At 46.3% G+C, this 15,246-nt stretch overlaps 3 non-coding genes and 2 pseudogenes across 3 annotated transcripts; all 5 read left to right on the forward strand.

The window, feature by feature from the left end:
• The first annotated feature begins 2,031 nt into the window (after positions 1 to 2,031).
• LOC130132101 (small nucleolar RNA U3) lies at positions 2,032 to 2,249 on the forward strand. Its single transcript, XR_008812503.1, has one exon. It is a non-coding gene; the product is annotated as a small nucleolar RNA U3 (small nucleolar RNA).
• A 942-nt stretch (positions 2,250 to 3,191) lies between these two features.
• LOC130132109 (small nucleolar RNA U3) lies at positions 3,192 to 3,367 on the forward strand (annotated as a pseudogene).
• Positions 3,368 to 4,795: 1,428 nt separating this feature from the next.
• Positions 4,796 to 5,014, forward strand: LOC130132096 (small nucleolar RNA U3). The gene has a single exon (XR_008812499.1). It is a non-coding gene; the product is annotated as a small nucleolar RNA U3 (small nucleolar RNA).
• Positions 5,015 to 7,704: 2,690 nt separating this feature from the next.
• LOC130132118 (small nucleolar RNA U3) lies at positions 7,705 to 7,925 on the forward strand. The gene has a single exon (XR_008812509.1). It is a non-coding gene; the product is annotated as a small nucleolar RNA U3 (small nucleolar RNA).
• A 942-nt stretch (positions 7,926 to 8,867) lies between these two features.
• Positions 8,868 to 9,043, forward strand: LOC130132110 (small nucleolar RNA U3; annotated as a pseudogene).
• Positions 9,044 to 15,246: the final 6,203 nt, after the last annotated feature.

Here is a 15,246-nt window from a genome sequence, read left to right on the forward strand (position 1 = left end):
CAGGAGCCAAGCTAACCACGCCAATGGTATTTCTGGTGGAAGATACGGAGTGTTTCGGAGTTTGTGGTTCGGATATAATTAGCGGCTGGCTCTTTCTACATGTTTTTGTAAGGGTTGGGATAGGTTTAGTATAAGGGTTTTATCTGCTTAGGCAGACAGTCTCTGTTGCTGTTGTATTTCTGCGGGATTGTCCGCCTGAACAGATAAAACCCTTACCATAAGTGAAACATGTAGAAAGAGGCGTCCATTAATGTTAACCAAAACTTTCACTCCGAGAAGCTTGGTACTTTCCATCAGGAATGCCATTGCCGTAGTTAGCTTGGCTACTACAAAGAGTTTTTCTCTGTTGCTGTGGTATTTTCTGTGCGATTGACTGCCTGAGCTGATAAAACCCTTACAATTAAGCGAAATATGTAGATGGAGTCATCCATTAATTTCATCCAAAACTATTACTCCAAGAAGCTTGGTACTTTCCATCAGAAATGCCATTGCTGTGGTTAGCTTGGCTACTGCGAAGAGTTTGACTTTGTTGCTGTGGTATTCTTTGTGTGATTGTTTGGCTGATAAAACCCTTACAACTAAGCGAAAAATGTAGAAAGAGCCGTCCATTAATTTTATCTAAAACGTATACTCTGAGAGGTTTGGTACTTTCCATCAGAAATGCCATTGCCGTGGTTAGCTTGGCTACGACGAAGACTCTGTTGCTATTGTAATATCTGCGGGATTGTCTGCCTGAACAGATAAAATCCTTACTATAAATGAAACATTTAGAAAGAGCCGTCCATTAATGTTATCCAAAACTTTCACTCCGAGAAGCTTGGTAATTTCCATTAGTAATGCCATTGCTGTAGTTAGCTTGGCTACTACGAAGAGTTAGTCTCTGTTGCTGTGGTATTCTCTGTGCGATTGTCTGCCTGAGCTGATAAAACCCTTACTCTAAGTGAAACATGTAGAAACGGCCTCCGTGAAATTTTTTTCCGAAACTGTAACTCAGAAAGTCGGTACTTGAGAAGAGCAGTGCCATTGCTGTATTTAGCGTGGCTACGATGAAGTTAGTCTCTGTTGCTGTGGGATTGTCTGCCTGAGCAGGTAAAACACTTACGCTAACTAAAACGAAACGTTGTAGAAAGAGCTTACGTCAGTAAGATCCAAAACTGTCACTCCAAGAAGCTGGGTACTTTCCATCAGAAATGCCATTGCCGTGGCGAGCTTTGCTACTGCGAAGGGTTAGTCTCTATTGCTGTGAGATTGTTTGCCTGAGCACATAAAACTCTCAACCAAAACATGAAGAAAGTCAGTTAGTTTGATCCAAAATTTCGAGTACGAGAAAGTCGGTACTTAATTTCTGAATTTTCCTTGCTGTGTTTAGCTTGGCTACCGTGAAGTGTTAGTCTCTGTTGCTGTGCTATTTTGTGTGGGATTGTCTGCCTGAGCTGGTAAAACACTTACACTAAACCAACTGAAATATGTAGAAAGAGCCATCCGTTTATTTTAGCCAAAACTACCACTGTGAGTAGCTTGCTACTCTCCATCAGAAATGCCATTGGCTACCACCAAGACTGTCTGTTGCTGTGGTATTTCTTTGGGATTATCTGGCTGAGCAGATAAAACCCTTACTCTTACGTGAAACATGTAGAAAGAGTCGTCTGTTAATTTCATCCGGAACTATCACTCCGAGAAGCTCGGTACTTTCCATCAGAAATGACTTTGCTGTGGTTAGTTTGGCTACTATGAAGAGTTGGTCTCTGTTACTGTGGTGTTTTCTTTGGGATTGTGTGGCTGAGCAGATAAAACCCAAATCCTACCTCAAGCGAAATATGTAGAAAGCGCTGTCCGTTAATTTTATGCAAAGCTTTTACTCTGAGAAGCTCTACTTTCCATCAGAAATACCATTGCCGTGGTTAGCTTGGCTACTGCAACGAGTTGGTCTCCATTGCTGTGGTATTGTCTGTAGGATTGTCTGCCAGAGCAGATAAAACTCTTACCCCAACCGTAACCAAAAGATATAGAGCCATCCATTGAGTTTATCAAAACCTAATACTAATTTCGGAGATAATTTCTTTAGTTTTTATCTTGAGAAATGTTTTTCTAAAGTGCGAGTCCCGCCACTCACCATGATGAGCCTGGGGTGCTTCTCCCTGACCGCGAAGCAGGTACAGAGAAGTGGTTTAATCACTCACTCTGTGCTTTTGGTGACCGTTCAGTGTTGCTTTTATGGAGTTATCAAGAGGAAGCATGTTCTGTGTGGTAAAAAGGAGGGGCAAAAATGTAGAAATTCATCAATTTTATTTAAACCTACCCCTAAAACTTAGTCCAAACCCTAAAAACATGACGATTGTAGAAGTGCAATTCAATAAAAGAAACCCACTTGTATTGCTGCAAACCCCACCAACAACTTTTCAAGTTTAAAACGGGATAAACTAATCAAGAGGGAAGACAATGGGGGATCAAGTGTAAAGAATAAACAACCTCCAAATAGATCCTATACCCAATCCATCAAACTCTCTCCAAATTCGTAACCCTAAACCTGGGGGTATCTGTAAGCCAGTATTTGGGCATTGTTGAGGCGCCTGGTTGACATGTGTTGGCTCTGGCATTCAATTCTAACCCTTACCTTTCACTCGGAGAAGCCTAGTATCTCCCATCAAAAATGCCATTGCCATGGTTGGCGTGGCTAACGTGAAGAGTTAATCTCTGTTGCTGTGGGATTTTCTGCCTGAGCAGGTAAAACCGTTACCTTAACACAAACCCTACCCTTACGTGTTGAAAGAGCCGTATGTTGATTTTTATCCAAACCTTTCACACCGAGAAGCTCTGTACTTTCCATCAGAAATGCCATTGCAATGGTTAGCTTGGCAACTGCCACGACAGTCTCTGTTGCTATGGTATTCTTTGTGGGATTAATTCTTAGCAGAAGTCAAGCTAACCATGGCAATGGTATTTGATGGAAAATACTGTCACGGAGCTTAAGATTTGGATATAATTAACGGATGGCTCTTTATACATCTTTCTGTAAGGGTTGCGATAGGTTTAGTAGAAGAGTTTTATCTGCTCAGGCAGACAGTGTCTGCTGCTGTGGTATTCTCTGTGGAACTACTTTTGAGTAGGAAAAACCCTCACTGTAACCCTACGCCAACCCTTGCCAAAAGATGTAGAAAGAGACGGCCATTAATTTTATCCAAAAGATTCAGAAGACTACACTTTCAGCGGTCATTTCTGTCGTTCTTGGTTTGAAAAATGTTTAAGTGTGAGTCCGCCACCCACGATGATGAGCTACGGTGCTTCTTCCTGAGCATGAAGCAGGTACAGAGAAGTGATTTGATTACAAGCTCTGTGCTTTTGAGGCAAAGAGCGTGCTCTGAGTGGTAAAAGAAAAAAATTGAGAAAGCCATCAATTACTCTTATTTTAAACCTAACCCTAAAAACATTAAACTGCAATAGCAGTGAACTTCAACTAAAAAAAAAATCACTTAATGCTCCAAACCCCACCAATAACTTTTCAAGTTTAACACGGGATAAACTAATCAAGATACAGGACAGTGGCAGATCAGTTGTAAAGAAGAAAAAACATTCAAATTGAACCCATCAATCTCTCCATAACTCTCATATTGGGGTATCGCTAAGCCAGCGGTTGGGCACTGTCCGCCTGAGCAGAAAAACTTGACCCTAAACTCAAACACTACGTCAACCAAAACATGTAGCAAGGACCATCCGTTGATTTTTATCCAAAACGTTTACTACGAGAAGCTTGGTTCTTTCCATCTGAAATGCCATTCCCATGGTTAGCTTGGCTACTGCGAAGAGTTGGTGTCTGTTGCTGTGGTGTTCTCTGTGTGATTGTCTGCCTAAGCTGATATAACCCTTACACTAAGCGAAATATGTGGCAAGAGCTGTCCAGTAATTTTATCCAAAACTTTCACTCCGAGAATCTTAGTACCTTCCCTCAGTAATGACATTGCCTTGGTTTGCTTCGCTACCATGTAGAGTTGGTCTCTGTTTCTATTGTGTTTCTGCGGGATTGTCCGACTGAACAGATAAAACCCTTACTATAAGTGAAATATTTAGGATAGCCTTTCATTAATTTTATCCAAAACTTTCACTGCAAGAAACTTGGTACTTTCCATCAGGAATGCCATTGCCGTACTTAGCTTGGCTACTACGAAGAGTTAGTCTCTGTTGTTCTCTGTGTGATTGACTGCCTGAGCTGATAAAACGCTAAGCGAAACATTTATAAAGAGCCATCCGTTTATTTTACCCAAAACTATCACTGCGAGAAGCTTGCTACTCTCCATCAGAAATGCCATTGCCATGGTTGGCTTGGCTACCAGCAAGACTGTCTGTTGCTGTGGTATTTCTTTGGGATTATCTGGCTGAGCAGATAAAACTCTTACGTGAAACCTGTAGAAAGAGTCGTCTGTTAATTTCATCCGGAGCTATCACTCCGAGAAGCTCGGTACCTTCCATCAGACATGACTTTGCTGTGGTTAGTTTGGCTACTATGAAGAGTTAGTCTCTGTTGCTGTGGTATTTTCTTTGGGATTGTGTGGCTGAGCAGATAAAACCCTTAACCTAACCCAAATCCTACATCAAGTGAAACATGTAGAAAGCGCTGTCCGTTAATTTTATGCAAAGCTTTTACTCTGAGAAGCTCTCTACTTTCCATCAGAAATACCATTGCTGTGGTTAGCTTGGCTACTGCGACGAGTTGGTCTCTATTGCTGTGGTATTGTCTGCCAGAGCAGATAAAACTCTTACCGTAACCGAAAGATATGGAGCCATCCATTGAGTTTATCAAAATCTAATACTAATTTCGGGGATAATTTCTTTAGTTTTTATCTTGAGAAATGTTTTTCTGAAGTGCGAGTCCCGCCACCCACCATGATGAGCCTGGGGTGCTTCTTCCTGAGCGCTAAGCGGGTACAGAGAAGTTGTTTAATCACAAGCTCTGTGCTTTAGATGAGGTTCAATGTTCCTTTTATGGGAGAATTAAGAGAAGGGGCATGTTCTGAGTGGTAAAAAGGAAAAAAGTGCAGAAATTCATCAATTTGATCTAACCCTAAACCTTACTCTTAACTCTTAAAACATTAAATTGCAATTGCAGAAAAGTTCAATTTGAAAAAAAAAAAACAAACAACAAACACTTGTATTGTTTCAAACCCCACCAACAACTTTTCACGTTTAAAACGGGATAAAGTAATCAAGATATAAGACTGGGAGATCAGTTGTAACGAATAAACACCCAAATTGACCCCAGACTTAACCAATCAAACTCTATCCATATCCCTAATCCTGGGGGTATTTCTAATCCAGCACTTGGGCATTGGCGGAGGTGCTCAGTTGACATGTGTTGGCTCTGGCATTCAACCCTAACCATAAAGTTAACCTAGTATGTTCAGTGTGAAATGCCGGAGCCGTGGTTAGCTTGGCTACCGCGAAGAGTTGGTCTCTTGCTGTGGGGTTTTCTGTGGGATTTGCTGCCTGAGCAGGTAGAACCTCTACCCTAATACAAACCCCAACCCAAACGTGTTGAAAGAGCCGTCTGTTAATTTTATCCAAATTTTGCATACCGAGAAGCTCTGTACTTCGCATCAGAAATGCCACTGCAGTGATTAGTTTGGCAACCGCCAAGACAGTCTCTGTTGCTATGGTATTATTTGTGGGATTAATTCTTAGCAGGAGCCAAGCTAACCACGCCAATGGTATTTCTGGTGGAAGATACGGAGTGTTTCGGAGTTTGTGGTTCGGATATAATTAGCGGCTGGCTCTTTCTACATGTTTTTGTAAGGGTTGGGATAGGTTTAGTATAAGGGTTTTATCTGCTTAGGCAGACAGTCTCTGTTGCTGTTGTATTTCTGCGGGATTGTCCGCCTGAACAGATAAAACCCTTACCATAAGTGAAACATGTAGAAAGAGGCGTCCATTAATGTTAACCAAAACTTTCACTCCGAGAAGCTTGGTACTTTCCATCAGGAATGCCATTGCCGTAGTTAGCTTGGCTACTACAAAGTTTTTCTCTGTTGCTGTGGTATTTTCTGTGCGATTGACTGCCTGAGCTGATAAAACCCTTACAATTAAGCGAAATATGTAGATGGAGTCATCCATTAATTTCATCCAAAACTATTACTCCAAGAAGCTTGGTACTTTCCATCAGAAATGCCATTGCTGTGGTTAGCTTGGCTACTGCGAAGAGTTTGACTTTGTTGCTGTGGTATTCTTTGTGTGATTGTTTGGCTGATAAAACCCTTACAACTAAGCGAAAAATGTAGAAAGAGCCGTCCATTAATTTTATCTAAAACGTATACTCTGAGAGGTTTGGTACTTTCCATCAGAAATGCCATTGCCGTGGTTAGCTTGGCTACGACGAAGACTCTGTTGCTATTGTAATATCTGCGGGATTGTCTGCCTGAACAGATAAAATCCTTACTATAAATGAAACATTTAGAAAGAGCCGTCCATTAATGTTATCCAAAACTTTCACTACGAGAAGCTTGGTAATTTCCATTAGTAATGCCATTGCTGTAGTTAGCTTGGCTACTACGAAGAGTTAGTCTCTGTTGCTGTGGTATTCTCTGTGCGATTGTCTGCCTGAGCTGATAAAACCCTTACTCTAAGTGAAACATGTAGAAACGGCCTCCGTGAAATTTTTTTCCGAAACTGTAACTCAGAAAGTCGGTACTTGAGAAGAGCAGTGCCATTGCTGTATTTAGCGTGGCTACGATGAAGTTAGTCTCTGTTGCTGTGGGATTGTCTGCCTGAGCAGGTAAAACACTTACGCTAACTAAAACGAAACGTTGTAGAAAGAGCTTACGTCAGTAAGATCCAAAACTGTCACTCCAAGAAGCTGGGTACTTTCCATCAGAAATGCCATTGCCGTGGCGAGCTTTGCTACTGCGAAGGGTTAGTCTCTATTGCTGTGAGATTGTTTGCCTGAGCACATAAAACTCTCAACCAAAACATGAAGAAAGTCAGTTAGTTTGATCCAAAATTTCGAGTACGAGAAAGTCGGTACTTAATTTCTGAATTTTCCTTGCTGTGTTTAGCTTGGCTACCGTGAAGTGTTAGTCTCTGTTGCTGTGCTATTTTGTGTGGGATTGTCTGCCTGAGCTGGTAAAACACTTACACTAAACCAACTGAAATATGTAGAAAGAGCCATCCGTTTATTTTAGCCAAAACTACCACTGTGAGTAGCTTGCTACTCTCCATCAGAAATGCCATTGGCTACCACCAAGACTGTCTGTTGCTGTGGTATTTCTTTGGGATTATCTGGCTGAGCAGATAAAACCCTTACTCTTACGTGAAACATGTAGAAAGAGTCGTCTGTTAATTTCATCCGGAACTATCACTCCGAGAAGCTCGGTACTTTCCATCAGAAATGACTTTGCTGTGGTTAGTTTGGCTACTATGAAGAGTTGGTCTCTGTTACTGTGGTGTTTTCTTTGGGATTGTGTGGCTGAGCAGATAAAACCCAAATCCTACCTCAAGCGAAATATGTAGAAAGCGCTGTCCGTTAATTTTATGCAAAGCTTTTACTCTGAGAAGCTCTCTACTTTCCATCAGAAATACCATTGCCGTGGTTAGCTTGGCTACTGCAACGAGTTGGTCTCCATTGCTGTGGTATTGTCTGTAGGATTGTCTGCCAGAGCAGATAAAACTCTTACCCCAACCGTAACCAAAAGATATAGAGCCATCCATTGAGTTTATCAAAACCTAATACTAATTTCGGAGATAATTTCTTTAGTTTTTATCTTGAGAAATGTTTTTCTAAAGTGCGAGTCCCGCCACTCACCATGATGAGCCTGGGGTGCTTCTCCCTGACCGCGAAGCAGGTACAGAGAAGTGGTTTAATCACTCACTCTGTGCTTTTGGTGACCGTTCAGTGTTGCTTTTATGGAGTTATCAAGAGGAAGGAGCATGTTCTGTGTGGTAAAAAGGAGGGGCAAAAATGTAGAAATTCATCAATTTTATTTAAACCTACCCCTAAAACTTAGTCCAAACCCTAAAAACATGACGATTGTAGAAGTGCAATTCAATAAAAGAAACCCACTTGTATTGCTGCAAACCCCACCAACAACTTTTCAAGTTTAAAACGGGATAAACTAATCAAGAGGGAAGACAATGGGGGATCAAGTGTAAAGAATAAACAACCTCCAAATAGATCCTATACCCAATCCATCAAACTCTCTCCAAATTCGTAACCCTAAACCTGGGGGTATCTGTAAGCCAGTATTTGGGCATTGTTGAGGCGCCTGGTTGACATGTGTTGGCTCTGGCATTCAATTCTAACCCTTACCTTTCACTCGGAGAAGCCTAGTATCTCCCATCAAAAATGCCATTGCCATGGTTGGCGTGGCTAACGTGAAGAGTTAATCTCTGTTGCTGTGGGATTTTCTGCCTGAGCAGGTAAAACCGTTACCTTAACACAAACCCTACCCTTACGTGTTGAAAGAGCCGTATGTTGATTTTTATCCAAACCTTTCACACCGAGAAGCTCTGTACTTTCCATCAGAAATGCCATTGCAATGGTTAGCTTGGCAACTGCCACGACAGTCTCTGTTGCTATGGTATTCTTTGTGGGATTAATTCTTAGCAGAAGTCAAGCTAACCATGGCAATGGTATTTGATGGAAAATACTGTCACGGAGCTTAAGATTTGGATATAATTAACGGATGGCTCTTTATACATCTTTCTGTAAGGGTTGCGATAGGTTTAGTAGAAGAGTTTTATCTGCTCAGGCAGACAGTGTCTGCTGCTGTGGTATTCTCTGTGGAACTACTTTTGAGTAGGAAAAACCCTCACTGTAACCCTACGCCAACCCTTGCCAAAAGATGTAGAAAGAGACGGCCATTAATTTTATCCAAAAGATTCAGAAGACTACACTTTCAGCGGTCATTTCTGTCGTTCTTGGTTTGAAAAATGTTTAAGTGTGAGTCCGCCACCCACGATGATGAGCTACGGTGCTTCTTCCTGAGCATGAAGCAGGTACAGAGAAGTGATTTGATTACAAGCTCTGTGCTTTTGAGGCAAAGAGCGTGCTCTGAGTGGTAAAAGAAAAAAATTGAGAAAGCCATCAATTACTCTTATTTTAAACCTAACCCTAAAAACATTAAACTGCAATAGTAGTGAACTTCAACTAAAAAAAAAATCACTTAATGCTCCAAACCCCACCAATAACTTTTCAAGTTTAACACGGGATAAACTAATCAAGATACAGGACAGTGGCAGATCAGTTGTAAAGAAGAAAAAACATTCAAATTGAACCCATCAATCTCTCCATAACTCTCATATTGGGGTATCGCTAAGCCAGCGGTTGGGCACTGTCCGCCTGAGCAGAAAAACTTGACCCTAAACTCAAACACTACGTCAACCAAAACATGTAGCAAGGACCATCCGTTGATTTTTATCCAAAACGTTTACTACGAGAAGCTTGGTTCTTTCCATCTGAAATGCCATTCCCTTGGTTAGCTTGGCTACTGCGAGGAGTTAGTCTCTATTGCTGTGATATTCTCTGTGCGATTGACTGCCTGAGCTGATAAAACCCTTATACTAAGTGAAATATGTTGAAAGAGCCGTTCGGTAATTTTATTCAAAATGTTTACTACGAGTACCTCTACTTTCCATCATAAATGCCATTGCCGTGGTTAGCTTGGCTACAATGAAGTTAGTCTCTGTTGCTATGGTATTCTCTGTGCGATTATCTGCTTAAACAGGTAACACACTTACCCTAACCCAACCAAAACATGTAAGAAGAGCCATCCGTTAATTTTGTCCAAAACTTTCACTCCAAGATGCTCGGTTTTTCCTTCAAAAATGCCATTGCCGTGGTTACCTTGGCTACAACGAAGAGTTTGTCTCTGTCGCTATGATATTTCTGAGGGATTGTCCGCCTAAACAGATAAACCCCTTACTGTAAGTGAAACATTTAGAAAGCACTCCGTTAATTTCATCCTGTAGAGCCGAAGTAACGGAGAAGACCATAGGTTCACACTTTAGCCGTGTAGGCAACTTTCTTTAATCCACGGTAAATCAGCGAGACAAACAAAACCCACAGCTCGACTGAGCGGAGGTGGCAAGAATAACCAGAAAACTGGCTGGACAACCATAACTTAACCCTGCGTTAACCTGCCAGGGCAACCATGACTTAACCCTTAGTTCCTGGGTTGAATTCTGTCCCCAATACGTGTCCACCACATGAGCCCCCCCAGAATTCGCTCTAGTAATCGAAGTCAGGCAGGCGCGGGTGGACGACAGGCCGTCCGCAGCGGCTCCGGATAACAGGGGCCGGAGTGTCTGTGGGAGGCATTGACGCGGGCCTGTGGAGGTCGGCCTGAGGAGCAGAAGAGGCAGCTCGGGCCTCCACGGGGGGAGGAGGCGGAGCCGGGGGACGACCGCGACGAGGAGGTTGGGCTAACTCCAACGGCTGCGTCAAGTCCAGGTGTGCGGGTTTAACTCGATCCACTGAAACATGCTCGGCCGTGCCCCCAAAATCCACCACCAGGTGCTTAGTTCCCCGTTCCAGGACGCGGAAGGGGCCGTCATAAGGGGGTTGCAGAGGGGGGCGGTGTGCGTCGTGACGGATGAACACGTAGTCCGCTGACTGCAGACCTGGGGGCACCTGGGACGACGGAGCGCCGTGTTGGGCGGTAGGGACGGGTGTGAAAGCTCTGACCCCGTCCAGCAAGGAGGCTCGTTGGTCCACAGCTGACCAGGGACGCGTTGCATTGGGCATGAAATCGCCTGGGACTCGCAGCGGCGTGCCGTACACCAGCTCCGCAGAGGAGGCTTGTAGGTCTTCCTTCGGGGCGGTCCGCAGGCCCAGCATGACCCATGGGAGCTTGTCAACCCAGTTGCAGTCCTTGAGAGTAGCCCGAAGCGCAGCCTTCATGGACCGGTGGAACCGCTCACATAGGCCGTTCGCCTGAGGGTGGTAGGCGGTAGTGCGATGAAGCTTGACGCCCAGAGCCTCACCCACAGCATTCCATAGCTCTGAGGTAAACTGTGGCCCACGGTCAGATGAAAGGTCGGAAGGCGTACCGAAACGTGAGACCCACGACCCAATAAAAGCCCGGGCCACATCAGCAGACGTCGTGGATGCCAGGGGAACAGCTTCAGGCCAGCGCGTAGTCCTGTCCACCACAGTGAAGAGGTAGGTGAACCCATGGGAGGGGGGTAGGGGACCAACCAGGTCGACGTGGACATGGTCAAATCGTCTCTCCGGCACTGCGAAGCGTTCCAGGGGCGCCTTAATGTGGCGGTGTATCTTAGCCCGCTGACAGGCAACACACGAGTCGGCCCACGCTTTCACGTCTCTCTTAAGTCCCTCCCACACAAACTTAGCAGAGGTCAGGCGCACGGATGGCTTACCGCCTGGATGAGAGAGGCCGTGCACAGCTTCAAATACGGGGCGTCTCCAGCTGTGCGGGACGATGGGCCTGGGCTGTCCTGTGGAGACGTCACACAGGAGGGTGACACCTGTGTCGCTGAAAGGAACGTCCTGCAGGCGGAGCCCCGTGTCGGAGGCCCGGAGACGGAGGATGCTCGGGTCCGTGGCCTGGTCAGCAGCCATCTGTGCATAGTCAAGGCCTAGGTGGACCGCTCCAATCACTGCCCTAGACAGGCAGTCAGCTACCTGGTTAGACTTACCAGCGACGTGCTGGATGTCGGTAGTGAATTCCGAAATGTAGGAGAGTTGTCGCTGCTGGCGAGCGGACCATGGCTCGGCCGTCTTGGACATGGCAAACGTGAGGGGCTTGTGGTCCACGTACGCAGTAAACTCGCGGCCCTCTAGCAGGAAACGGAAATGCCGGACGGCGAGCCAGAGACCGAGGAGTTCCCTGTCAAAAGTACTATACTTGCGCTCTCGGGGTGTAAGCTGGCGACTGAAAAAGGCCAAAGGCTGCCAAGCCCCCCCCACCCACTGTTCGTGAACCGCACCAACAGCATAGTCCGATGCATCCGTGGTTATGAAAATAGGCGCTGTAGGTGAAGGATGCGCTAGCAGGGTAGCCTGGGAGAGCGCAGCTTTAGTCTCGGTGAACGCACGGTCCCGCTCTGCTGTCCAGTCGACCGCCTGGTTGGGGGACATGCCTTTCAGCGCCTCGTACAGTGGCCGGATGATAAAGGCGGCTCGAGGAATGAAGCGGTGGTAGAATGTCACCATCCCGATGAACTCCCTGAGCGCACGAGCTGTTTGGGGGCGCGGAAAGGCCGCCACCGCTTCCACCTTTGAGGGCAGGGGGACTGCCCCGTCCCCAGTGATGCGGTGCCCGAGGAAATCAATGGCTGTCAGCCCGAACCGGCACTTCGCCGGGTTGACGATCAGCCCATGCTGGCTGAGGCGTGTGAAGAGGGCATGAAGATGGGACAGGTGTTCTTCCTCGGAGGCGCTGGCGATGAGTATGTCGTCCAAATAGACGAAGATGAAAGGAAGGCCACGGAGCACTGAATCCATTAGCCGCTGAAAGGACTGGGCCGCGTTTTTGAGTCCAAATGGCATTCGTAGGAATTCAAATAGGCCGAATGGGGTTGTCACCGCTGTCTTGGGGATGTCTGAGGGGTGCACGGGAACTTGATGATAACCACGGACCAGGTCGACTTTTGAGAAGACGCATTTGCCAGACAGGTTTGCAGAAAAGTCCTGGATATGCGGGACAGGATAGCGGTCAGGCGTGGTGGCGTCATTTAGTCGGCGGTAGTCCCCGCATGGGCGCCAACCTCCATCAGGCTTAGCGACGATGTGGAGTGGGGACGCCCACGGGCTGTCAGAGCGGCGGATGATCCCCATGCGTTCCAGGTGCTCGAACTCAGACTTGGAAATGGCGAGTTTGGCGGGGTCGAGACGCCTGGCTCTGGCGTAGACCGGGGGCCCCTTCGTAGCAATGTGATGCTCCACCCCATGCTTAGCGGTGGGTGCAGAGAAGGTAGGCTGGGTGAGGTCAGGGAACTCAGCGAGGAGGGGGCGGTTGAACTTGTCTGCCTCTGAGAGAGAGTTGGCTAGACCTGCATAGGCCGCTTCCCTCCGCGTACATGCGAAGGAGGAGAAGGTTAAGGCATCGACCAGACGGCTGTTCTGAATGTCCACTAGCAAACCGTAAGCGCACAAAAAATCAGCTCCGAGGAGGGGAAGCGTTACATTGGCCATGACGAACTCCCACGTGAAACGTTGTCCACCAAAACACAGTTCTACAGACCGCACGCCGTAGGTGTGGATAGGGCTGCCGTCAGCCGTCGCCAACTGGGGGCCCCGCTCCCCGCCCATGATGTCGACGTCAGTAGCAGGGAGCACGCTTCTCTGTGGGCCCGTGTCACAAAGAAATCGCCGACCGGAGATGGTGTCGAGGATGAAGAGTAGCCTGCTCATATCGCCAACACTCATGGCCACTACTGAGTGTTGGCCCTCTCGTTTCCCGTCGGCCTGTAGTTGCAGGGGGAACGGCACCGTTTAGCTTTCGCTTATCGAGCGTGGTACATACAGAGTCCAGAGGGCTTGTAGCGGTCTGATGCTGTGGCGCCACCGTCGGGCCACGCCCGCGATGTCGGCGGGGGGCCAGTGAAGGTAGGAGCCAGCACCCCGGCATGGGAGGAACGTTGTGTAGCGACGAAGAATCGGTCAGCCTCCTTTGCCAGCTCACGGGGATCAGTGATGGTGGAGTTAGCGAGCGCAGTCTGGACGTGGGGCGGCATGTTGCGCAGAAACAGCTCCATAAACAGGAAACATGGCTTTTCTTGACCCAGTAGGTTTAACATCCTGCTCATTAGCTCCGATGGTTTGCCATCTCCCAAGCCCTGAATTGCGAAGAGGCGACGTGCTCTCTCCGTTGCTGACAGTTCAAAAGTTTCAAGGAGGAGATGTTTAAGTGCGGCGTATTTACCATCGGCCGGTGGGTTGGTTATGAAACCGCTTATCCTGGAAGCCGTAGCGCACCCCAGCGCTGCCACTACGTAGTAGTACCTGGTCTCGTCTGCTGTTATGTCTCTGAGCGCGAACTGTGCCTCAGCCTGCGCGAACCATGTAGCCGCGGAAGACTCCCAAAACTCCGGCAGTTTAATTGCAACGGCGTTCGTAGCCATAATGTGTGTGGTTTCAGAAAACTTATCCGAAAACCGACGTCGGGGTCACCAGTGTAGAGCCGAAGTAACGGAGAAGACCATAGGTTCACACTTTAGCCGTGTAGGCAACTTTCTTTAATCCACGGTAAATCAGCGAGACAAACAAAACCCACAGCTCGACTGAGCGGAGGTGGCAAGAATAACCAGAAAACTGGCTGGGCAACCATAACTTAACCCTGCGTTAACCTGCCAGGGCAACCATGACTTAACCCTTAGTTCCTGGGTTGAATTCTGTCCCCAATACGTGTCCACCACAATCCAACATTTTCAGTCCGAGAAGCTCAGTTCTTTCCTTCAGAAATGCCATTGCCGTTGTTAGCTTCGCTACTGCGAAGAGTTAGTCTCTGTTGCTGTGGTATTCTCTGTGCGATTGTCTGCGTGAGCAGATAATGCCCTTACAACTAAGCGAAATATATAGCAAAAGCCGTCCAGCGATTTTATCCAAAACTTTTACGAGTAGCTTGGTACTTTCCATCAGAAATTCCATTTTCGTAGTTGGGTTGGCTACAATGAAGAGTTAGTCTCTGTTGCTGTGGTGTTCTCTGTGCGATTGACTGACTGACCTGATAAAACGCTAAGTGAAACATGTACAAAGAGCCGTCCATTAATTTTATCCAAAACTTTCACTCTGAGAAGCTTCGTACTTTCAATCAGTAATTCCATTGCTGTAGTTAGGTTGGCTACTACGAAGAGTTAGACTCTGTTGCTGTGATGTTCTGTGTGATTGTCTGCCTGAGCTGATAAAATCCTTACACTAAGCGAAATATGTAGAAAGAGCCGTCCAGTAATTTTATCCAAAACTTGCACTCCGAGAAGCTTGGTACTTTCCATCAGAAATGCAGTTGCCGTAGTTAGCTTGGCTACTGCGAAGAGTTAGTCTCTGTTGCTGTGGTATTCTCTGTGCGATTGTCTGTCTGAGCCGATAAAACCCTTAGATGTAAGCGAAACATGTAGAAAGAGCCGTCCATTAATTTTATCCAAAACTTTCACTCCGAGAATCTTGGTACTTACCCTCAGTAATGATATTGCCCTGGTTTGCTTGGCTACCACGAAGAGTTAGTCTCTGTTGCTATTGTATTTCTGCGGGATTGTCTGACTGAACAGATAAAACCCTTACTATAAGTGAAATATGTAGAATAG

The sequence above is a fragment of the Lampris incognitus genome, unplaced genomic scaffold (assembly GCF_029633865.1).
Source record: "Lampris incognitus isolate fLamInc1 unplaced genomic scaffold, fLamInc1.hap2 scaffold_112, whole genome shotgun sequence".
In the NCBI taxonomy this organism is placed as follows: domain Eukaryota; kingdom Metazoa; phylum Chordata; class Actinopteri; order Lampriformes; family Lampridae; genus Lampris; species Lampris incognitus.